At 49.0% G+C, this 24,298-nt stretch overlaps 1 protein-coding gene across 3 annotated transcripts in view; it reads left to right on the top strand.

The window, feature by feature from the left end:
* The first annotated feature begins 7,116 nt into the window (after window positions 1-7,116).
* Window positions 7,117-24,298, top strand: part of DAG1 (dystroglycan 1) — a 134,275-nt gene continuing 117,093 nt past the window's right edge. Inside the window, exon 1 of one of the 3 annotated variants that reach the window (XM_032792282.2) lies at window positions 7,117-7,135. The gene's annotated coding sequence lies outside the window, so the exon portion shown is untranslated. Of the gene's footprint in view, window positions 7,233-24,298 lie in introns of all 3 variants that reach the window. The other 2 variants (XM_032792280.2, XM_032792281.2) reach the window with 2 other exon arrangements.

Below are 24,298 nucleotides of genomic sequence, written 5' to 3'. Positions count from 1 at the left end.
CCTGCTGCCTCTGTCTCTTCTACTGTTCTGCTTCATGCCTTCCCTGTCTCTCATGGTCCTCATATTCCTTTGATCTCAGCTCTAATTCCATCCGTCTCAGATCAACTGATGGGGAGCCCAGTGGAGACTCCTGGCTGGTTGGAGACACGGGTCTCCAGGACACCCAGCTGCTCCCAGCCTCTCTCACGGCCCCAGCCGGGTCAGGAACCGGTGTGAGCCCTGAGGCTGCCTGGCTGCTCCCAGCCTCTCTTGTGGCCCCAGCTAGGTCAGGAATCAGCTCCTTAGAGCAATCCTCCTCTTCCAAGTGAGCAATCAGCTGTGCCTTAGGGCATGGCTGCACTTGCAGATGTAGAGCGCTTTGAGTTAAACCAGCCTTCGGATGGTGCAGTACAGAAAGCTCTGCAGTCTGTCCACACTGATAGCTGCAAGCGCACTGGCGTGCCACATTTGTGGCACTTGCAGCGGCATTGGGAGTGGTGCATTATGGGCAGGTATCCCACAGAGCACCTCTTCCCATTCCGGCGCTGGGGCTTGTGGGAAGGGGGTGGGGGGTGCAGGGCATTCTGGGTCCTGTCCAATGCCCCGTGATGCATCGGTCCGCATCCCAACAATTCCTCTGCTTCCATCCACATTTGGCGCCATCTTTCAACATGTTTTGTGCTGGGGACTCTGTCTTCCCTTTTGGTCAGCGGGAATGTAGTCTGAACTGCTTAGTTACATGCTGATCAGTCTCGCCACCATGTCACGTTTGGCAGTTGAGTTACTCCTTAAGATCCAAACTGACAGTGAGGACTCCGACGATATTGACTCGAGTAATGCATATGACATGAGATTGCTTCTGGCATTCACAGACATACTCACCACCATGGAACCCCGCCTTTGGGCTCATGAAACAAGCACTGAGTGGTGGGATCACATCATCATGCAAGTCTGGGATGATGAGCAGTGGTTGCAGAACTTTTGGATGAGAAAAGTCACTTTCATGGGACTGTGTGATGGGCTCACCCGCACCCTGCAGCGCAAAGACACCAGATTGAGAGCTGTCTTGACGGTGGAGAAGCGGGTGGCTATTGCAGTCTGGAAGCTGGCAACTCGAGACAGCTACCTATTGGTCCCAGTTTGGAGTGGGAAAGTCAACCGTTGGAACTGTGTTGATGCAAGTTTGCAGGGCCATTAATCACATCCTGCTCGGAAGAACCATGACTCTGGGTAACATGCATGACATAATGGTTGACTTTCCACAAATAAGTTTCCCTATCTGCGGAGGGGCAATAGATGGGACGCATATTCCAATTCTGGAACCAGCCCACCTAGCCTCCGGGTACATTAATTGGAAGGGGTATTTCTCTATGGTTCTCCAGGCGCTTGTGGATCACCAGGGGCGTTTCGTTGACATTAACTCAGGCTGTCCTGGAAAGATGCATGACTCGCATCTTTTGGAACATTGGCCTGTTCAGAAGGTGCAAGCCGAGACTTTTTCCCCAGACCAGAAGATTACCGTAGGTGAAGTCAAAATGCCCATTGTGATCCTTGGAGACCTTTTAATGCCGTGGCTCATGAAACCCTACACAGGGAGCCTTGACAGCAAGGAGCAGTTCAACAACAGTCTGAGCCAGTGCAGAATGACTGTGGAGTGTGCTTTTGGCCTTTTAAAGGGCCGCTGGTGCTCTCTGTATGGGAAGCGAGACCTGGCTGATGACAGCATCCCCATGGTTATATCCGCACGCTGTACCCTCCATAACACTTGTGAAGGGAAGGGTGAAAGCTTCACTGAAGCATGGAACTCGGAGGTTCAACACCTGGAGGCTGAATTTGAACAGCCAGAGAGCTGGGCTATTAGAGGGGCTGCAAGGATTAGAAATGCCTTGGGGGAGCAATTTGAGGCTGAAAGCCACCAGTAATGTTTGGTGCCCTGCACGGGAATGAAGTGCAGTGGTTCCAATGTTAGTAGGAATCTGTGTTTGCTACATTGACTTGCAGTGCCTGTTGCTTTCCTGGGCTAAGGTATCTTTTATTTTATGCAATAATAAAGAATGATTCCAAAGCCAAAAACATCCATTTATTGAAAAGAAAATTAATTTATAGAAAAGAAACACCACTGCTTGGGAAACAGAAAGGTCAAGGTGATGGGGTGGGGAACAGTACAATTACAGATTTGCATATGTTCTGTTATCATACTCAGCTTTCCTCTCTGGAGTGCTGTGCAATGAGTGCTGCACTTCAGGATGGCTATACTGCATGGTGATGGGGGTTGAGTGCAGTTGGTAAGGGTCGTAGTTTTCAGGGCTGGGTGGTGAAGCTATAGGTGTTGGAGGCAGTTGGTGGCTATAAGAACCTGGATGTTGGGGAAAGTGAGTTGGAGGTGACATGAGGGCACAAGGGAAAGAGTTTTGGGACAAGGGCTGTAACGGGGGGCGGGTGTGGTAGTTCTCTGCCTGCATGGCTACGAGTGCCTGGATCGAGTCCACTTGGCGCTCCATGATTCTTATCAGCCAATCCGTACTTTGCTGCCGGAGCTCTGCACTTTTGTGCCAGTGATCCGCATTCTGCTGGCGGATCCTCCTTTCACTCTCCCTCCACTTCCGTGCTTTTAGATTCTTGTTAAGTGATTGCTACATTACTTCATACAGCATGTCTTCTTTGCTTCTACATGACCTCTTCTTGATTCTTTGCAGTCTCTCGGCCGATGATAACACAGATCTCAAGGTTGCATCCGTAAAGGCAAAATGCAATACTTAACAGAGGCAGCATTGTTAACACCAAACAGATCAATGATTCCCCCATACTTAAGGAGGGCAAGCATAGTCTACACAATAGCATAATTTGTCCATCCCAAAGCGAGCGCACATAACCCATGGAACCCCAAAATGGTGAGTAAGCACAGGGTCAAGGGGGACTGATTGTTTCATGGCTGTGCTGTCTTCTGAGTTTCTGTGCCTTGGGGAGAGCCAACAGCTGCAGGGGGCCCCTATGCTGAACACTGTCCCCACATTTTCCACAGGAGTTCGTCCTGGAAGATACCTTGCTGCTGAGGGTGACCTGGGAAGCAAGAGAGGGTCTTCTACTACAATGCAGCTTCTGCCCTGGCCCATATGCAGTTTGCCTGTGTGCAGCAATGGTCCCCCCGCCCCTCATGGTACAGTGGCACGGACATCTTAGCCTGACCGGGACAACGACCACAGTGGCTCTCCCAAAAAACCTGCGGAAGCGCATTGCCCAAGTTCTGGCTGAGACCTCTGAAGAGATCACTGAGGCCGATTACAGCAATGTGAGAGAGCACATCAACTCCCCATTCTGCATCTAGGCATGCATGTAGCCCTACCCCTCACCCCAAGAACCCGCACTGAATAACTTCCTTCCCAAAATAAAAGCCGCTTACCGGGAACCTCCTCTAGTGTTTGTCCTTCCCCAAGCACTGGGCGCCGCGACTGGCTACCTTCCTCCTGGCTTGAGAACAGCTCCTGGCTGCATGCATCTAGGGATTCCGGGGTGTCTTCCTCCGCCTCAGCACCCTCGCTCCCGCTTTGTTCCTCCTCCTGCCATGTTGCACTGGGCTCTGAAGTGTCCATGGTGGTACTCGGAGTGGAAGTGGGGTCGCCCCCAAGTATCGTGTCCAGCTCTTTGTAGAAACGGCAGGTCGCAGGGGCAGTACCGGAGCGGCGGTTTGCCTCTTGGGCTTTGCATTAAGCATTTCACAGCTCCTTCACTTTAACCCTGCATCCCGGTCATGGCCCCTTTCCATCATGTCCCTTGATATCTGTCCAAAGGTATCATAATTCCTATGACTGGAGCGCATCTGGGACTGGACAGCTTCCTCCCCCCAAACACTGATGAGATAGAGCACTTCGCCATTGCTCCATACTGGGGATCCCCTGGCGTGTGGAGGCATGGTCACCTGGAAAGATTTGCTGAGAGCACTCCATGCCTGGATGAGCAAGCAGAAAGGGGATTTTCAAAATTCCCAGAGAATTTAAAAGGCAGATCTGATGGTTGGTCACCTTTGAGGGCAGGGCAGTAGAGTTCAAATTGATGACCAGAGTGGCTAGAATAGGCATTGTGGAACACTTCTGGAGGCTGATTAGAGCACATTAACAGACCAGGGCATCCACACTAGCACCATGGGGCTCCAGCAGGGGGGGAATCAAGCATTATTCCACTTGCTGAGCTGGAGTACCAGGAGCACTCTAGCTGCAGAGTCAGAGCGCTCTACGTGCTTTGCCAGTGTGGATGCATCATGAGTTAGAGTGCACTGGGCTGCTTTAATGGGCTCTAACTCGCAAGGGCAGCCATGCCCATAGTGAGCTTTCTAATACACAGCCTTCTCTCTCTGCACAGCTCTACAATGTCTTTCTTAAGGAGATGGTTATAGGCCATCTCCACGCTGTCCCCAAGTGGTCACGGACTCACAGACCTGTTCTTTCTCAGCTCCCCACAATCCCTGGGAGGAACCCCTTCGGTGCGACAGCCCTTCTCTGGGTTTCACTCTTTCTTGGGGTTAAGCCGTAGGCTCCTCTGCCTCCTGGAACTGCACTTTTCGGAGCCTCCAGCATGTCCGTCTCTCGCTAATTCCCCTTTGTTTTACTGTTCCTCAATCACTTACTGCAGGATGCTCTGTCCTCGGGGTGCAGTTTATCTCACCATTGCCACTAGTTATCACGGAGTCACTGAGGACATGCTCTGAAACTACTCCCTAGAAGCCAGTCAGGACTCTGGGGGAGCATATCTCCTCTTTCTGAACATACTGTCTCCAGGACAAGAAGCTTACACAGCTTCTACCTTCCTGGGTCTGACCTCGGAGCATTCAGCATCCCCTTCCACACCGTGCACTTCCCGGAACAAGTCTGCCTGGCGGGAATCCTGGGAAAGCCAGAGGGCCCTGCACCCCAACTCCACAGTCACGTGACTCTCAGCCAGCCAGTAAAACAGAAGGTTTGTTAGTCGACAGGAACACAGGGCAGAAAAGAACTTGTTAGCACAGAAGTCAGTGACTTTCAGCCAAGTCCATCTTGGTGGGAGGGGAGCCCCGAGCCAGGGCTGTGGTCCTCCCCCTGAGCCCCAAGCCAGCGGAGACTGACCACTTCCAGCTGCCTGGCTCCTGCCCTTCCCATTGCTCCTCCTCCGGCCTCAAGAGTCACCTGGTCACATCCCCTCCTGGGTTTCGAGTTATGAAGGGGTGGCCATAGCATCCATGTAGACAGCTGGAATAACCCCCACAAAAGTCACACGTTTATTCGAACCACCTAGATATTGGTGCAATACACAGGGAAACTGAGGCACACACACCATTTGTGCAAAACAATAAGACTCCTATACAACATAACAAGGGAAAATCCCCACTTTGTCACACCCCATCATGCCACAAATCGCAGGGAGGTCTGGCCCCTCTATCATGCTGACCCCAATCCCCCACACATCAGAGGGAGGTCTGGCCCCTCTCCTGCACTTACCCCAATACCCCAGATCTTTCAGAGGGGTCTGGCCCCTCCCTAGCCCTGACTGCATCACCTCACATATCTACACATAATGAGGGGGTCTGGTCCCTTCCCAAGAATGACCCCTTCACATTACACATCGTAAGGGGGTCTGGCCTCTCCCCTGCAATGATCCCATCATTACACATATCGCAGGGGGTTCTGGCATTTCCCCTGAACTGACTGCATCACCCCAGACATCGTGGGGGGTCTGGCCCCTCTAACACGCAAAACCCGTTACCCTCCACATAGCAGGAGTGTCTGGACACTCCCCTGAACTGACCCTCTCACCCTATTCCTCTTGGGGACATCTGGCCCCTCCCATGCACTGACCCCATCACCCCACACATGGCGGAGGGGGGCTGGTTCCTCCCCCGTAATGACCCCATCACGCCACACATTGCAGTGGGGTCTGGTACTGCCCCCACATTGACCCTATAACTCCACACATTGTAGGGGGTCTGGCCCCTCTACTGCACTGACCCCATCACCCCACACATCAGAGAAGGATCTGACCCCTCCCACACACTGACCTCATCACCCCACACATCGCTGGGGTATCTCGCCCCTCCCGTGTATTGTCCCCATCTCCCCACTCATCACAGCGGGGTCTGGCCACTTCCCCTTATTGACTCCAACACCCCACACATTTCAGGGTTCTGGCCCCTCCCCCACACTGACCCCATTACACCACCCATTGCAGAGGGGGGTCTGTCTCCTAAGCCACACTGACCCCATCAGCCCACACATCAAAGGGGGTCTGTCGCCTCCCCCCACACTGACGCCATCACTCCACACATCCCAGGGGGGTCTGAATCCTCCTCCGCACAGACCCCATAACTCCACACATAGCAGGAGGGTCTGGCCCCTACCCTGCACTGACCCTATCTCCCCATACAGCTCAGGGGGGGTCTGGCCCTCCCCCACATTAACCCCATCATCCCACACACAGTGGGGGTTCTGGCCCCTCACTCACATTGATCCCTTCACCCCACATGTCCGGGGGGTGGGCCTGGCCCCACCGCCGCACTGAGCCCATTACTCCACACATCGTGGGGGGGGGCACTGACTCCTCCATCGCATAGACCCCATTTCCCCACACATTGGGGCGGGGTCTGGCCCCTCCTACACATTGAGCCCTTCACCCCACACATTGCAGGTGGGTCTGGCCTCTTCCCCGCAGTGAGCCCATTATCCCACACGTCGGGGGGGGGGGAGCTGGCCCCTGCACTGCATTGATCACATCGCCCCACACGTTGCAGGGGGGTCTGGCGCCTCCTCCGTACTGACCCCATCACCCATCATGTCGCAGCGAGGAGGGGTCAGTGTGCTTCCTGGGTTTTCCGTCTGGGAGTGGTGCGGGGGGGCGGGTTTGGTGTGTTCCTGGGGGGCAGGCGGGCCTCGATACAGGGGGGTTAGGGAGGCAGTGGTGGGCGTGGAGTGTGGCTGTGACGGGGGAGAGGCCGGCGGTGGGCGTGTCACCCCGGTCTGGAAGAGCGATGGGTGGGGCCGGGGGCGTATCTCGTCGTAGGGTTGGGCGGTTGGGCGCCGGGCGGGCGTACGCGGTTCGGCTGCTGTGCGGTTGGATCTAGTGCCACGCTGTGATTGGATGTGGCGCCCTCGTTCCGTCGGTTGCTAGGTTCCGTGCGCCGCCCCTCCCCTAGGTACGTGCTTGCGCGAGGTCGCGCTTGCTCGGGTTAGTGCCGGTGGTGTCCGGTCCCCGGCAGGGAGCGGCCTTCCGTGCGTCCGCCTGCCGCTCTGGTGAGGGTTCCGCGCCTACTGGGCCTGAGGCGAGGAGGTGGCTCGGGCATTTGTGGAGGGGCCTGCAGCTACAGTGAAGGGCTGGGCCCGGTGGGGTGGCTGGGGCTATGCTCACCCGGGGGGCGGATGTCGGGCTCCGGGGGGGGATGGCTGGGGCTGTGCTCGACTTGTCTCGTGGGGTGTGTCAGGTGTCCCTGGGGAGCTGGCTGGGGCTGTGCTCGCCCCGGGGACGGGGGGTTGCTCTTCCCCGTTTCGGCTCTGGACGGGGGTTGGGCCGTACACGCCGGGGGATAGTGCTCTCCGCCTCCCTCGGCAGTGGGGTGTTATCATTAGCGCTGTGCCTTGTAGTGGGGGGATTAACGCTGCTGCGAGGGCAGTCCACGGGAGGGCTCAGGATTGGTGGTGGGGGATTCTGTCCCTCTTCCCTGGCTACTAGCAGATACTCCTGCACATCCTGTCTCGTCTAAAGCAGGATTAGGGTCCCAAGTGTGTCCTACATTCTCATCCTCTCCCATTTTATGCCCCTATCGCTTAGGGGGCAGCCCACATTGAGTTACCCTGCACATGCCCTCTTTTTGAGTCCAGGCATAAAACTCACCCTTTTCTACTTAGCTTGAAGTGCCTTGGGCTGCATTTGGCTTGAGTGACTGGGCTCTGAGGTCACCTCTGCATTTGGATACCCTGGAGATGGGCGTGGTAGACATACTTGGTGGTCTTATTTGGTATTGAGCTGGAAATCCCATCTTCCAGTTCTTGTGACAAGTTATCTTGCTCTTGTTTGCAGTTGTTACCCCCTTGTCCTTCTAGTGGTGTGTTGTAGTTAGGGTTGGAAGGATTAGTTTTTTTAGTGGTATGTCTGCAAACATTGATTTCACCATGGATGCCAAAATATTTCCCTCAGTAGTAGGTGAAATTAAGAAAAATGCTGCTTGAGAATTTATTAGAGTTTTCTTTATGAATATTTGTTTTGTGTTCTGACGCGTGACGTTAACAATTTGTGTCGTAACTGTTATAAAACTTCTTGAATCTTAGCATCTCCTATCATTAAATAAGTATTGTCTATCCCACCATAATTTCCTGAAACTTAACATTTAAATGAATAAAATTTGAAAAAAAACTCTTAAAAATAAACATTAAGAATTCTGCCAAGGCTGATTGTAGTGTGGCAGGGCCTTATGGTCTGCACACAGTCCGTTATGCTTACTGTTCTCTGGTTTGATTGTTGACTATAGCAAGGTTTCTCTATAAGGACAATAGGTATAATTCTCATCGTGTTTGTAGAATCATATAGTCCTGTTCAGACTAACAAATACTGTTAGAATCTGTCTGCTCCTGATTATGGTAGCGCTGTGTTAGTGCAACTAGGCGAGTAGGGTGGTTGGCTCCTAACCTAGCAGTTTTCTCAAGGGTTGACATCTTTATTTCTGTCTGGGGACACATTGTCCAATGCCATGTTCTGGTTAGTGGTGTTACACTTGTACACCAATGCCCACTGGTGCCTAGCTGAGAGCTACTAACTGAGAGGAGAAGCTTCCCACCCCTACCCTATCCCTTGTTACAAGGCTTCTCTTGATGTTTATAAACTGAGAGAGGAAGGGAGTCTGGCCCTCCAGCCCCAAAGTAGGTCTTCGTTATTCTTCATGGAAGATTTTGTTGTACGAACCTGTCCAAAATTGGTTTGTAAGAAGGTTTTTACTTGTCAGTTGCTGAGCCACAGATTGTATTAATAATAAGTCGCTGTAGGGTGTGTGGTGGCAGCAGATATTCTTGAGGACTTGAAAGAACTGAAAGCCAAATACTGTCTTACAGTACAACTGGGGCCAGCACCGATAGACATCCTTTCGTGGCTTATTGCTCAGCTACTCCAAGAAAGAATGTGATCTGGATCATTTTGGGGTGAATCCTAATAAGTGATTTCTAAAAAGCAAATAAAGGTGCAAGTTTCATTATGTTTTGTTCTTAAGTGGGGAAATGGACCATGGGTCTGGTGGGGATTTAGCCACTGAATCTGTAGTGTTTCAGTTGGCATGTTCAGTGCAGGTGATCTCATCACAGATCGAGTTCTCCAAGAAAACCTTCAGCACTCCACAGGGGTTTCCTCGTAGATCAGTCCAGAGATATGTTTATGGCCCTGTGGTGAGCTAAAAAACCAGCTTTGTTAGCCTTGCACAGGGGTGGGCAGACTTTTTTAGGCCGAGGGCCGCATCTGGGTGGGGAAATTGTGTGCAGGAGGGAGTGTGGAATGTGGGAGGGGTTGCGGTGTGCAGGAAGGGGCTCAGGGCAAGGGATTGGGGCAGAGAAGGGGTGTGGGATGCAGGAGGGGGCTCAGGGCAGGGGTATGGGGTGCAGCAGGGGGTTGGGGTGCAGGAGGGGAGCTCAGGGCAGGGAATTGGGGGGTGGGGTACAAGAGGGTTGGGCTCCGGCCCGGTGCCGCTTACCTAAAGCGGCTCCGGGGTAGCAGTGGTGTGCACTGGGGCCAGGGCAGATTCCCTGCATGCCTGCCCTGGCCCCATGCCTTGCTGCTCCAGGAAGTGTTGTGGCCCCTGGGGGGAAAGGGCTCTGCGTGTGCTGCCCTTGCTGTGCCTCCAGATACCTCCCCTGAAGCTCCCATTGGCCGCTGTTCCCCATTCCTGGCCAATGGGAGCTGACAGAGCAGTGGCTGGAGGCAAGGGCAATGCATGGAGCCTTCTACCCTCCCACCCTGGGGGCCACAAGAAAGTGGTGCTGGCCGCCTCTGAGAGCAGCTCAGTGCCCGTGGCACCAAGGACGGGAATCCCGTGGGCCGGATCCAAGCCCTGATGGTGCTTAGCATCACCCTTCCTGAGTCGCTTACCACTTTTGCCAGGTCCAGACATCCTAGTACTCCTTGCAGACTGTATTTGCTTCTGGACTCTTTGCCTCAAACTTTAAAATGCACTTCCATTCTGAAAAGTGACTCTACAGAAGTCACTGTTTTGTGTGTGAGAAAAAGGGTTTACTGGACAAGAAGACTCCCCCCTGCCAACCCTGCAAACTCACCTCCCCGAAGGCTCTGAGAATTAAGCCAAGTTCTTTCCATGTTGTGCATGACTAGTAATCAAGGCTCTGCAGACTGTATTAGACCCTATATCTTCATTGGGTTGGCACAGATGTGCAACAGAATTGTTTACTAAGATCCAATCAGTTACAAGAAGGAATAGATTCCAATGTTCTCTTTAGGTGTGCTGGCTCATCAGAAGTAAAGAGCAATAAAACTAATACCTAGTCAGCAAAGTCTAAATCTGTAGCCCCTAAAGCTAATCTCTAGACCCTTCAAATCAGCAGACCTGACTCTGGTGGTGTATGTGCATGGGGCAATTGTGGATCAGGGAGGTGCTATTTCTGTGTAGTTTCTTTTCAGAATAGCACTGCTCTTTTGGAATTGGCCTAAGGCAGATAGCAGAATTCTATGTAAATGAGTAGAGATTACCCTGAGCTTTGCTGCCAATGACCTCCTGCTGGTGGTCCGGGGAGGAAGAATGTGGAGGAAGCCAGTGTTGCTACTGGGAAGAGTGTGACCTCTGGACAGTAGTGTGCTCCCTAGATACTGGCTGAACAGTGTCCTTGACTTGTAGCGGTGAGAACTGGTGTTGAGAGACATTTCGTTTCCTTAAAGCATGACAAAACCCCTTTTTCTATGGTAAATAGCAAGCACTTACCTAGTTCACCCTCAACCCTTCCTGGTAAGAGGCCCTGCTTCTTCTCAGGTGCCCCCTGTATAATATGGCCTCCAGTGCTTCTTGCCCCAGACATGCTGCTGCTCTTGTTTATATTTTTAGTTTATATATTGTGCTATTTTTAAAAAGTTTTAGTTTGATGTATTCCTTCCCGCCTCCAGGGCCCTCAGTTTAATAGTCTCTAACTGTAGGTTTCTTTGCAAAGTGTCTCCTGCTCCTTCTATTGCAAGCATCTTAAACCATTTATTCGTTCTTCCTGATACTTGTCATTTCACTCTCCTATCCCAAATATAGGGTACTGTGCCAATCCAAAAAAAAAAAAAAAGCCTGATAGTAAGATGAAGTGTTTGGAATGCCACTACTTAAAGAAATAATCAGCAAAGCCTAGCTTAGTGGGTTTTGGATTTTACTTTTTCCTTGGTGCAGAAATTGGCCCTTAGATTCCTGTAGGTGTCTGAACTACTCTTGCATTAGAGAAAAATTTTGTGCGGGAGCATGTCAGTTTGAAAAATGCACATCTCTCCGATAATCAGTGTGTAAATGTTTGTAATAAATTCTTGGTAACAGCATTGGACTCACTGTTGAGCTGGAAAAACATGTGCAAGTGGGCTGATACATCAGCATTTCTGCTCTAAATTTTGTGGTATAGGTTTTGTATGGAATTTTTGAAATGTTGGCACTTAATTGACCCAAGAAATGGCTTGCTTTCATTGCAGATTAAGCCCATTACTACTTGTCCTGCTGTCAGTGGACATGGAGAACAATTGATCTCTGTCTTGTTTGTAACACCCTTAACATATTTGAAGACTTATCTGGTCCCCTTCAGTCACCTTTTCTTAAGACTAAACATGCTGTTTTTTTTAAACCTTTCCTCATACGTCAAGTGTTTAAACCTTTTATCATTTTTTTTGCTCTCCTCTGGACTCTCGCCAGTTTGTCCACATCTTCCTAAAGTATAGCATCCAGAATTGGACACAGTACTGCAGCTGAGGCCTCACCACTGCAGAGTAGTGGGGCAATTACCTCCAGCATCTTACATGATATTGCTGTTAATATACCCAAGAATATCAGCTTTTTTTTGTAACTACATCATATTGTTGACTCATTTAATTTGTGATCCCCTGTACCATCAGATCCATTTCAGCAGTACTACCATCTAGCCAGTTATTTCCCATTTTGTAGTTGAGCATTTGATTTTTCCTTCCTATGTGTAGAATTTTGCACTTGTCTTTATTTAATTTCATCTTGTTGATTTCAGACCAATTCTCTAATTTGTCAAGGTCATTTTGATGTCTAATGCTGTTCTCCAAAGTGTTTGTAACCCTTCCCAGTTTAGTATAATGCATGAATTTTATGACCATTATCCAAGGTATTAGTGAAAATATTGAACGTTACTGGATCCAAGACTAACCCCTGCAGGACCCCGCTAGGGACATCCTTCCAGTCTGATAGCAAACCATTAATAACTACTATTTGACTATGGTTCTTCAGCCACTTTGCGTGCCTACCTTGTAGTAAGTTCATCTAGAGCACATTTCCTTAGTTTGCTTATGAGAATGTCATATGACACTATCAGAAGCTTTACTAAAATCAAGATACATCATATCTACTGTTTCCCCTTCTGTCTGGTAGGCCAGAAACCTTTCAAAGAAGGAAATTAGGTTGGTATGGCATTATTTGTTCTTGATAAATCCATCCTGGTTATTCTTTATAACCATATTATCCTCCGGTTGCTTATAAATTGATTGTTTAATGATTTATTCCAATATCTTTCCAAATACTGAAGTTAGGCTGACTGGTTTATAGTTCTCCTTTTTAATGACAGATACTATGTTTGCCCTTCTCCAGTCCTCTGAGACATCACCTCTTGTCCATGAGTTTTTGAAGATAATTTATAACAATTCCAATATTGCTTCAGCTAGTTCCTTTAGCACCTTAGAATGAATTCAGTCAGACCCTGCTGACTTGAATATAGCTAACTTATTTAAATGTTCTTTAACCTGTTGTTTTGGGTTGGCTTCATTCCTTCTTGTTACTATTAGTTGTGTTAAGTATCAGGTCACCATTAACCTTTTTATTGAAGACTGAAACGAGACAGGCATTGAACACCTCAGCCTTCTTGATGTCAGCAGTTATTAGCTCTCCTTCCCTGCTAAGCAAAGGACCTACACTTTCCATAATCTTTCTCTTGCTTCTGATGTGTTTAAAGAACCTCTTACTGCCTTTTGTGTTTCTTGCTAGGTGTAACTTTGTGCCTTAGCTTTTCTGATTTTGTCCCTACATGCTTGTGCTATTCTTTGGTACTCATCTGTAGATTTTATTCATGTTTCTACTTTTTCTAGGATTCCTTTTTGATTTTCAGGTCAATAAAAAGCTTCTGATGAAACCCTATTGGCTCTTACTATCTTTCCTTTGCATTAGGATAGTTTGATGTTGTGCCTTTAACAGTGTCTCTTTGAGAAACTGCCAGCTCTCCTGAACAACTTTGTCCCTTAGATTTTCTTCCTATGGGACTTTACCTACCAGTTCTCTGGGTTTGTAAATTTGCATTTTTTTTTGAAGTACAGTGTCTTTATTCTACAGCTTTCACTTCTTTAGAATCACAAAATCACGAAAAATCTATCATTTATGATTACTTCATCCAAATTGTCTTACACTTTCAGAGTCACAACCCATTCCTCTGGAATCACATCTAAAATGGCTATACCCCTGGTTATTTCCCCCCATTTTCTGATACAAAAAGTTATTCCCAGTACATTAAGAACTTGTTGGAAACTTTGTTTTGCCATATTACTTTTTCAACAGATGGAAATGAGTCCCCCTTTACTACCAGGTCTTGTGTTTTGGTTATTTCTCTTCTGGAAATGCCTCATCCTCCACCTCTTTTTGATTGGATTGTTTGTAGTAGACCTACCATGACATCATCCCTGTTTTTTTTCCCCTTTATCTTTACCCAGGGACTGTCAACTGTCTGCCTCTCACCTCCTTCTGGACCTCAGAACAAGTGTGTATATATACTTGAGATATAGTGTAATACTGCTTCCCTTTCTACCCTGCCTATCCTTAATTAACAAGTTACACCTCTCTGTATCAATGTTCCAATGATGAGATTTATCCCACCAAGTCTGTGTTGCCAGTTAAGTTGTAATTTAGCTTATGTACTTATGTCCTGTTTTTATGTACAGACAGCTAAGGTGCTGAGCAGATTCCCCCACTGATTTTCCTCTTGTTGCTACGATGACCCAATTGTAATTTTCCATGTGTCTGCCCCTCCCCCCCCAACATGTAGCCCTCTGTTAAAGTTGTGTTTTTGTGCTTACCTGTGGGCTTCTGTCACATGCCCCATTTGAATCTAGTTTAAAGCCCTCCTAACTAGGTTGGTGAGTTGGTGTGCAAAGATGTTCTTTTCTTTCTTTGGGCTTGACTACACTCGAAACTTCAAAGTGCTGCCGCGGGAGTGCTGCTGCGGCAGCGCTTTGAAGTGTGAGTGTGGTCGCAGCGCTAGCGCTGGGAGAGAGCTGCATGTACTCCACCTCATGGGGATTAGCTTGCAGCGCTGGGAGCCGCGCTCGCAGCGCTGCGGCACTGTTTACACTGGCACTTTACAGCACTGTATCTTGCAGCACTCGGGGGTGTTTTTTTCACACCCCTGAGTGAGAAAGTTGCAGTGCTGTAAAGCGCCAGTGTAACCAAGGCCTTAGTCAGGTGGACCCTGTGATGTTGCACTCCATAGGCTTCAGAAAAGTATGCTTGGAATGAGAATATAATGTAACTATAATACGCTTTATGCAAAAGGTCTCTTGTAAGGTATCATTACAAGGTTTATAATCTGAATGTGTTCATCCTATTTTTATGTATGTATCATTCTTGTATCTAAAACTAGAAATATAACGTTAACTCTGAAGACCTGTTGTAATTATGCAAAGTGTGAGCTTGGAATCTCGATGGCTCCCATTAACTAGGACAATTAGTTGTGAATGGCTCTGTTTACTCACAAACCTTCCTGGGTATGTGCAGGCCAACCCTGAAAGAATGGAGAATGAGGTCTTACAGTGACATGATCATGTCACCTGGTACTGGAATCCATCTTAAACCTGGTGCTTTTCCATTTAGGAGGAGGGCTGGGGACCCAGAGACACAAAAGATTCCCACCTTATGCCAAAGATATAAAAGGGGGTGGAACAGAACAAAGGGGGTCCCAGTCATGTGAAATCCCCTGCTTTTCACCTAAAATGCATGCTGGAATTAAAAAGAACTGTACCGGGGAAAGGATTGGGCCCAGACTAAGACGGAGTCTAGTCTGTGAAAGAAGCTTATTGGAGGGTGAGATTTACCTGTTTCTTAATATATTTGGTTTAGATCTGTGTGTTTTTGTTTTATTTTGATTGGTAACTTATTTTGTCCTGTAATCACTTAAAATCATTGAAATCCTACTTTTTATGCTGAATTAAATCACTTTTGTTGATTAGTAAACCCAGAGTAAGTGATTAATACCTGGGTGAGCAAACAACTGTGCATATCTCTCTATCAGTGTTATAGAGGGCGGACAATTTGAGTTTTACTCTGTATAAGGCTTATACAGACTAAAACAGATTTATTTGCAGTTTGGATCGCATTGCAGTCTGGGTGCTGGAGATAGGTGACTTGCTGTCCTGTTTTTGGTTAAAGTCTGTAGCTTCGGGGGTGTGGACCAGACCTGGCTCAACAAGGCAGGGTTCTGGAGTCCCAAGCTGGCAATGAAAAACGGGCTCAGAGGTAATTCCAGCACATCAGGTGACAGTCCCAAGGGGGGGGTCTCTGTGACTGAACCCGTCACAGACCCTATCTCATCCTAGCATTCGCCCTTCCCAGAACAGCATCCCATGGCTGAGGAAGCCAAAACCCTTCCATTGTGCCATTATCTGCTCAGCCATGTTTTTGTCTCCAGGATGTAGGCGTCTCTGCCTGGGCCGTTACTCTCAACCGGAAGGATGGACAAAAACACAACCTGTGCCCCCTTTCACCCTGGCTTCCAGAGCCCTATAGTCACCAGATAGAATCATTAGTGCTCTTGGGGATAAGTGGCATGGGGTAGACTTTCCAGCGCTCAGTTAGATACAGGAGCAATAGCCTTGTGAGGAATTTCTGGATTAACAGAATGAACTCCTCTAAGGGTGAATCTGCACAGGAAAATGCAGGCCTGTAATTCTCCTGTGGTGGTTTTCCATCTGTGTATTAATGTTGGGGATGGCAGTGTAAACAGGGCTTAGGCACTCTTGACCCTAACAAAAGCTGTCATGAAACAGGGTTAGGCAGCATGATGGTAAAAATACTTGCACCCTTGTCTACACTACAACTTACATTCTGTTCCTAAACTATGCTTGATTGTAGACAAGTGATTAATCTGAAATTTCAGAGTATGTTGTGGAATCTGTTCAGATTCCAGAGCTTTAAACTTCGTCTGCTTCCTAAAGCTTTCCACACTATCTGGTTTGTGCAATATAGTCTGCTTTGGTCTTGTGCTCTGATGCCAAATAGTAGTCCCTTGTTGAGTTCTGGGAACTCTGAATGACAGTGTGGAAGAATACAAATCTGTGGGTAATCAGATTGACATAGCACATCCAAGGCCTTGAGATGCTGAAAAGGTAAGTTCTGCTTGTGCTGGTTGCTCAGTGTGGAGAGCTTTGTGTATTACACATAGTTCATAAATTTCTTCATCATCCCTTAGGCTGGGAAAAATAACAATTCCTTAAAGCTTGGATTCTTGGTCATAACTGGAGATATACCAATCTCCTAGAACTGGAAGGGACCTCGAAAGGTCATCGAGTCCAGCCCCCTGCTTTCACTAGCAGGACCAATTTTTGCCCCAGATCCCTAAGTGGCCCCCTCAAGGATTGAACTCACAACCCTGGGTTTAGCAGGCCAATGCTCAAACTACTGAGCTATCCCTCCCCTAGGTTCTGTGAAAAAGGATAAGTTTCCAGCAAGCTACTTGTATGTTAATGCTCCTAACAACACTCAACTTCTCTTGTCTAGGTGTCTTATGACAGTAATGCTATCCTAATTCTATTCTGTAGCTCTCACATCTTTTCCTTGTGGGTTTGTGCTTTGTCTCAGATGAACTCTAGTTCTGATTTTATGGATCAAAATTCTAAACTGCTGATAGAAAATTCAGCAATATTGACTTAAAGTATAAAGAATCCTAGAATAAAACCTGAATGTTTGACCTCTAAGGCCTGGTCTACACTACGGGGTTAGGTTAAATTTAGCCGCATTAGGTCGATTTTAAAAATGAATGTGTCCACACCACCAACCCTGTTCCGTCGACCTAAAGGGCTCTTAAAATTGACCTATGTACTCCTTCCCAGTGAGGGGAGTAGTGCTAAAATGGACTTTGCTGAGTTGAATTGGGGTAGTGCGGATGCAAATCGATGATATTGGCCTCCAGGAGCTATCCCAGAGTGCTTCATTGTGACTGCTCTGGACAGCACTTTGAACTCTGATGCACTAGCTAGGTACACAAGAAAAGCCCCAGGAACTTTTGAATTTCATTTCCTGTTTGGTCAGTGTGGCAAACTCAGCAGCAGGTGACCATGCGGTCCCTCCAGAATCGTAGAGCATAAAATGTTTCTATGCTCCCCCATCATCTCCATCCCTGAGGTTATCACAGATTAGAAAGCGAAAAAACACCCTCATGATGACATGTTTTCTGAGCTCATGCAGTCCTCCTGCACTGATAGGGCACAGCTTAATGCATGGGGAGCCATTCAGTGGCAGAGGCCAGGAAGGAAAGCAAGCAAGCGTGAAGAGCAGAGGCAGGACGCGATGCTGAGGCTAATGGGGGAGCAAACGGACATGGTCAAGCATCTGTTGGAGCTGCAGGAAAGCCAACAAGAGTAGATCACCACTGTATAACCGTCTACCCTCTTCCCCATGTTCCATAGCAGCCTCGCCCAGATGCCCAAGAACGCGGGGAAGGGAGGCAGGCTCCGGGCACCTGCCACTCCACTCCAGAGGATGGCCGAAGCAACAGAAAGCTGTCATTCAAACAGTTTGATTTTTAGTGTGGCTAAAATAAGCAATATGGCCTTGTCCTTCCCTCCTCCCCCACCCTACCTCGGCTATCTTGTCCGTTATCTCATTTTTTTAAATTAATAAAGAGAGAGTGCATGGTTTCAAAACAATAGTTTCTTTATTTTGAAGGCGGGAGGGTGGTTGGCTTACAGGGAATTAAAATCAACAAAGGAGGCGGGTTTGCATCAAGGAGAAACGCACACACAACTGTCACACAAAACCCTGGCCAGTCATGAAACTGTTTTTTCAAGGCCTCTCTGATGCTCAGCACACCTTGCTGTGCTCTTCTAATCGCCCTGGTGTCTGATGCGAAATGATTGTCTGCCATTGCTTTCATGGAGGGAGGGGCAACTGACGACATGTACCCAAAACCACCCACAACAATGGTTTTGCCCCATCAGGCAATGGGAGCTTAATCCAGAATTCCAGTGGGCAACGGAGACTGCATGAACTGTGGGATAGCTACCCACAGTGCACCGTTCCATAAGTTGATGCTAGCCATGGTAGTGAGGACACATGCCGCTGACTTAATGCGCTTAGTGTGGACATACATAATCCACTGTATAAAATAGATTTCTAAAAATCAACTTCTATAAAATCGACCTAATTTTGTAGTATAGACATACTCTAAGCCAGTGGTGTCTGACGCGGTGCCCGCGGGTGCCATGGCCCCCGCTGGGGCATTTATGGGCGCCCACCTAGTGCCCAGCAGGGGAGAGAAGCTGTGGCCTTGCACCTGCTGGGGACAGAGTGCTGCGGGCTCCAGTGTTCTGTCCTCTGTCTCTCTCCACTTTCTCTCTGGATTCATATATTATGTAATATTAAATGATTTTCATATTTAATGTACAAATACAAAATAAGCCTTGAAAAATTGTTGGCGCCCACCACACTTCTGAAAACATGAATGTGCTATTGGCCACAAAGAGGTTGGGGACCACTGCTGTAAGCCTTCACATTAGTGACGGAAGAAAAGCTTTCTTTGTTGGAATGTGTTGTGGTCTCATGTACCTAACGTTTTTCGCTATATTTAAACCTGTAGGTTTATTGCATAATCATAACTGACTCCTGATTTGCTAGTACACAGGCTGTATAAATACTCTTTCCTTCTCAGGGAATTTGAAGACTCAGTCTCTATTTCCTCTATGTGTGTCTTACTCGTGGTCACTTCAGTCAATCTGAGGCAGAGTCAAGAATCCAAACCTAATACCTTTTGTGCACAGTAGGAAATTTTAGAGAAATTCCAAGTGATGCTACACCAGTTCAGCTGCTGCATTAGGAGATGCAGTGTAGACAAGTTTCCTACAGCTGAAGATGGTTTTTACCATCATATCAGTTAAACCTTTTGAGGAGTGGGTCTAATTAACACATCATGTGTTAAAAATACCATAAGATGCTAGACACTTCACTGTGTTACCTAACACAGGTGCAGCTGAGCTCCTGGTAGTACTAATGGAAACTTCTCTAAAATTCTCTCTGCTAGACCTGGTAGTCTGGGGAAAGGGCCACCCTTATAGGTATCATCACACAAGGGGGGGGGGGGGGTCTCTTTCCTCTGGAAAAAACCAATGAGTCCTTGTGGCACCTTAGAGACTAACAAATTTATTTGGCATAAATTTTTGTGGGCTAGAACCCACTTCATCAGATGTATGAAGTAAAAAATACAGGAGCAGCTGTAAATACATGAAAGAATGTGGGTGCTTTACCAAGTGTTAGGTCAGTCTAGCACAGGGATCTCAAACACACGGCCCGTGGTGTTATTTTCTGCGTGCTCCCCCCGTCCTTCTCCAGCATTTAGAATCATAGAATATCAGGATTAGAAGGGACCTCAGGAGGTCATCTAGTCCAACCCTCTGCTCAAAGCAGGACCAATCCCCAGACAGATTTTTACCCCAGTTCTCTAAATGGCCCCCTCAAGGATTGAACTCACAACCCTGGGTTTAGCAGGCCAGTGCTCAAACCACTGAGCTATCTGTCCCCTTCTCTCTTTGTTCTCCAACTCCTCTAGCTGTCTCTTGCAGAGGATGGGGTCCCAGCCATTAGTTGCCATATTACAGAGTGTCAGGCCATCGTCTGGGCCCAGGGAGCTAGACAGCAGTCACATCTGCCCTCTAGGGGTCGCTGCAACAACTACACACCCTTGTTCCACCACCTAGATGTGTGCAACACATAGGGGAAACCGAGGCACACACAGTATTCGTGCAAAACATTAAGACAATTCCCACTTCATCACACTAGTGCACTGAACTAAGAATCAGAAGACTTGATTTCTAGTCACAGTTCTGTCACTTATTGCTGCATGGCCGTGGGCTAACAACTCTGTTTCAGTTCCCCCATCTGTGAAGTGAGAGCAACCTAGAGTGGCTCCGGCCCGACCCACATCGGGGGCAGGGCAGGCTCCCTGCCTGCCTGCTCTGTCCCCACACTGCTCCAGGAAGTGGATGGAATCTGGGGAAGGAGGGGTGCAGGTGTGTGTGTGGCTGTTGCTTCAGGCACCGCCCCCAGCTGCTCCCATTGGCTGTGATTCCCCATGCTCAGCCAATGGGAGCTGCTGGGAGCAGTACCTGAAGCAACAGCCACATGCTCCCCTGCGCCTCTCCTTCCCCAGGTTCTAGCCGCTTCCTGGAGCGAGCGGGGGCAGGGCGGGCAGGCAGGTAGGGAGCTTGCCCTGCCCTGGTGAGCGTTGGGCCAGAGCACACACCCCGAACCCATCCTGCAGCTGAACCCCCTGCCTTGAGCCCCCTGCCACACCCTGCACCCCTCCTGCACCCCGACTCCCTGCCCTGAACCTTCTGCTGCACCTGAGCCCCCTGCCCTGAACCTTCTGCTGCACCTGAGCCTCCTGCCCTGAGCCTCCTCCTGCACACTGACCCCCTCCTGCACCGCACACCCCAACTCCCTGCCCTGAGGCCCTGCCATACCCCACAGCCCTCCTGCCCTCCCTGGGGGCAGGGAGGGGACGGAGTTGGGGTGGGGATTTCGGGGAAGGGGTTGGAATGGGGGTGAGGAAAGGGTGGGAAGAGGCGAGGCAGGGGCGGGGCCTCATGGAAGGGGTGAAGAGGGGGTGGGACCGAGGGCAGCAGCAGGGAGGTGTCAGTAAATGTGGCCCTTGAGCCAATGTACTGGTTCTCATGTGTCCCTCGTGGTCATTTGAGTTTGAGACCCCAGGTCTAACAAGATAAATCAATTAACAGCAGGATACCAAGGGAGGAAAAAACCACTTCAAAAGGTAAAGAGAGTGGCCTATTACAGACAGTTGACAAGAAGGTGTGAGTAACAGTAGGGAGAAATTAGTATTGGGGACATTAAATTTAGGTTTTGTAATGACTCAACCACTCCCAGTCTTTATTCAGGCCTAATCTGATGGTATCTAGTTTGCAAATTAATTCCAGTTCTGCAGCTTCACATTGGAGTCTCTTTTGAATTTTTTTTGTTGAAGAATTGCCACTCTGAGGTCTGTTGTTGAGTGTCCAGAGAGATTGAAGTGTTCTCCTGCTGGTTTTTGAATGTTATGATTCCTGATGTCAGATTTGTCACAGATAACTTTTAAATCAAGATTGGATGTTTTTCTAAAAAGATCTGCTCTAGGAACTATTTTGATGAAGTGTCATGGAGTCATGGTGTCTGGTCTAAGCTTCAGCCTGTAACCAGTCTCTTGGGAGTGACCCCTTAATGTGCTGGGCCCCAGCAACCCACACAGGTCTGCAGGGGCAGGCGCGTGGCCTTCAAGACAGCCTTTGACACTAGTGGATGTTGTCAAACTCCATGGCTCCCTGCTGCGAATCCAGCCTTGCTGTAATCCTGAAGGATGCTTTTACTGTAGCCCTTCAGGGCACAATGCTCTCAGGGTTTGGCTACACTCGAAACTTCAAAGCGCTGCCGCGGCAGCGCTTTGAAGTGTGAGTGTGGTTGCAGCGCCAGCGCTGGGAGAGAGGTCTCCCAGCACTGCACGTACTCCACCTCCTCATGGGGATTAGCTTGCAGCGCTCAGGGGGGTGTTTTTTTCACACCCCTGAGCGAGAAAGTTGCAGCGCTGTAAAGCGCCAGTGTAGTCAAGGCCTCAGTATTTGCAATGACACAGACAACCTTTTGAGAACAAGTGAACCATTTATTAGTCACCTTGCTAAAGAATCTTATAGTCCCTAGCTTAGCAAAGTGAGGCAGAAGTTAAGCCATAGTCCACCTTGGCCAAGCCAGTGCCATGGTGAACCAGCCAATCGGTAATGGACTTCATCTCCTGCTCTCTCCTTAGTTCCCCTTTTGTCTCCCAGCTGTGGGCTTCTGAGTCCCTCCCCTCCAATCTCTTGACACCTTGTTCCCAAGCCTGCTTCACAAGGCCAGCCTGAGGGTTTCCTGCTGCCAGATGTCACCTCAACAACTAAACAATCAACTTTGTCTTGCTGGACCCTCTGTTGATTTGAGACAGTTCTTTAATTACTCTGTTTATTCCACCCAGATGACACACACCTGTTCAGGGGTAGTGTGCCCACTTTTGCACCCACTGAATAACAAAACAGGGTACAGAGGGAAACTTGAGGTATGCCTAGAATTCATACAAATATTACAGAAATTCCCACTTTGTCACAGGAAGTTTTTTGGCTATACAGGAGGTCCGACTACATCTGGGTGCAGGACAATAGGGTATACATTTTTAACGGTGAAAGTAATCAACTATTGGAACAAAACTTCTGGTGGCCTGAGAGTGCAGCCACCAACTGTTGCTGGTTGCTCTGACAAATTTTGCTAAAATACTCAATTAACTTTAGGGGAAAACCAAACAAATATGCACATAAACATGTGAAAATCATTATTTATGGAGCTATTTTTTGGAGACAATAATAATATAAAGTTGTATTTTGATGTCCTGGCCCTCGCTACCTCCCCTGGCCCCGTACCCATTGCCTCTGGGCCCTTGCTGCCTCCCTGTAGCAAGGTGGTCCCCTGCTCCTGCCCTGAAGGGCTTAAAACAGCCCAGAAGAGGGCTGGGGCTGGGGCAAGAAGCCTGGGCTGATTGGGGAAAGTAGGCTCAGCTGTGGCCATGCTCCAATCAGGCCCAGCTGGCCCCCGTAAGAGGCTGGGAGCCAGGAGCCCAAACAGTCTCCCTCTGCCTGTAGGGAGCTGGACACAGGGTACCTGAGTGAAGCAGGACTGGGGAAAGGCAGAGGAGCTGAGGAGCTCTAGTCTGGGAAGCCCCAGGCTGTGGCCTAGCATTGGGCTTAAAGGGACTGGGGGTTGCAGAGGGCAGCCCAGGGGTAGGCCAAGGCAGCAGGTCCAAACCCAACCTTGCCAGTGATGAGTAGGCTGATACTGCAGTCTGTCCCAGGGTGTGGGGCTAGACAATGACTGGCAGTAGTATATACTGAGGCAAGGTGGGGATAGTGGGTGTGGGGGTTCCCTGGAGAGGGGAGACCCTAAGAGAAAGGGATTACTGTCAGGGGGCAACACCCTGCGTAGAAGGGCACGGGATCCAGGGAGGGACACGGGGGCCAGAGGACAGGTGGATCACCAGCCTGCAGAGGGCGCTCCGGAGCTGGAACTGAGTTAATTCCCAGAAGACACCAGCAGGAGGCGCTGCAGGGGTGAGTCCACTCATCTATACTCCCCCAACCCTCCTGAGCTCCCCATCGCTCCTGTGGGCCCTGCTGCTTCCCCTCATTGCCCTGAGATCCCTTTCATGGTTTCGCACCCCCACTCCTTGCTTCTTGACCATGGTGCCTGATAAGGCCGGCCCTGCTGAAGCCAGGGGATTGCGGGGGGGAGCTAAAGCCCGGAGCCCTAAAGCTGGAGGGGAAGGCTGAAGCCCTTCCGTGGAGAACCTGGGTGCTACAGGAAGCAGCCACTGCTTTGCCGTGTCCCCATCGTTGCCTAGAAGGCTGTTATGGCCTCAGGAAAACCCACTGGTAGACACATTTGAGAAACACTGGACTAGATGATCACAAGGCCTTGGAATCTATGAAGAATGGACTGAAAACACACTGCTGTGAAAATCCCATTGTCATTGGATATATAAACTTTGTGCATGAGAGAATGAGAATTTCCAGTCTGCCCCACCAGTTTTGCAGAATACCTTGCCACAGAATACACTTCATGGTACAATTTCTTCACAGCCAGTAACACTGCTGTAATTAGGGGTAGTCAGGGGTGAAATTATTCAACTACAAAGCAATTAGGCTACCTAAAATCTGCTGCTTTATATGGCCAGCAAACTGGCACTTATTGTTTGTTTCACTAATCTTAGTGTGGTGCCTAGTGGATGTATTTTGTAATGCCAGAATGAGGTACTAAAGACTGCAACACGGATACATTTGCCCCTGCCTGCCC

The sequence above is a fragment of the Chelonoidis abingdonii genome, chromosome 16 (assembly GCF_003597395.2).
Source record: "Chelonoidis abingdonii isolate Lonesome George chromosome 16, CheloAbing_2.0, whole genome shotgun sequence".
NCBI lineage: Eukaryota > Metazoa > Chordata > Testudines > Testudinidae > Chelonoidis > Chelonoidis abingdonii.
Note: the sequence above shows the minus strand (reverse complement) of the source record. Positions and strands in the feature narration are given on the sequence as shown.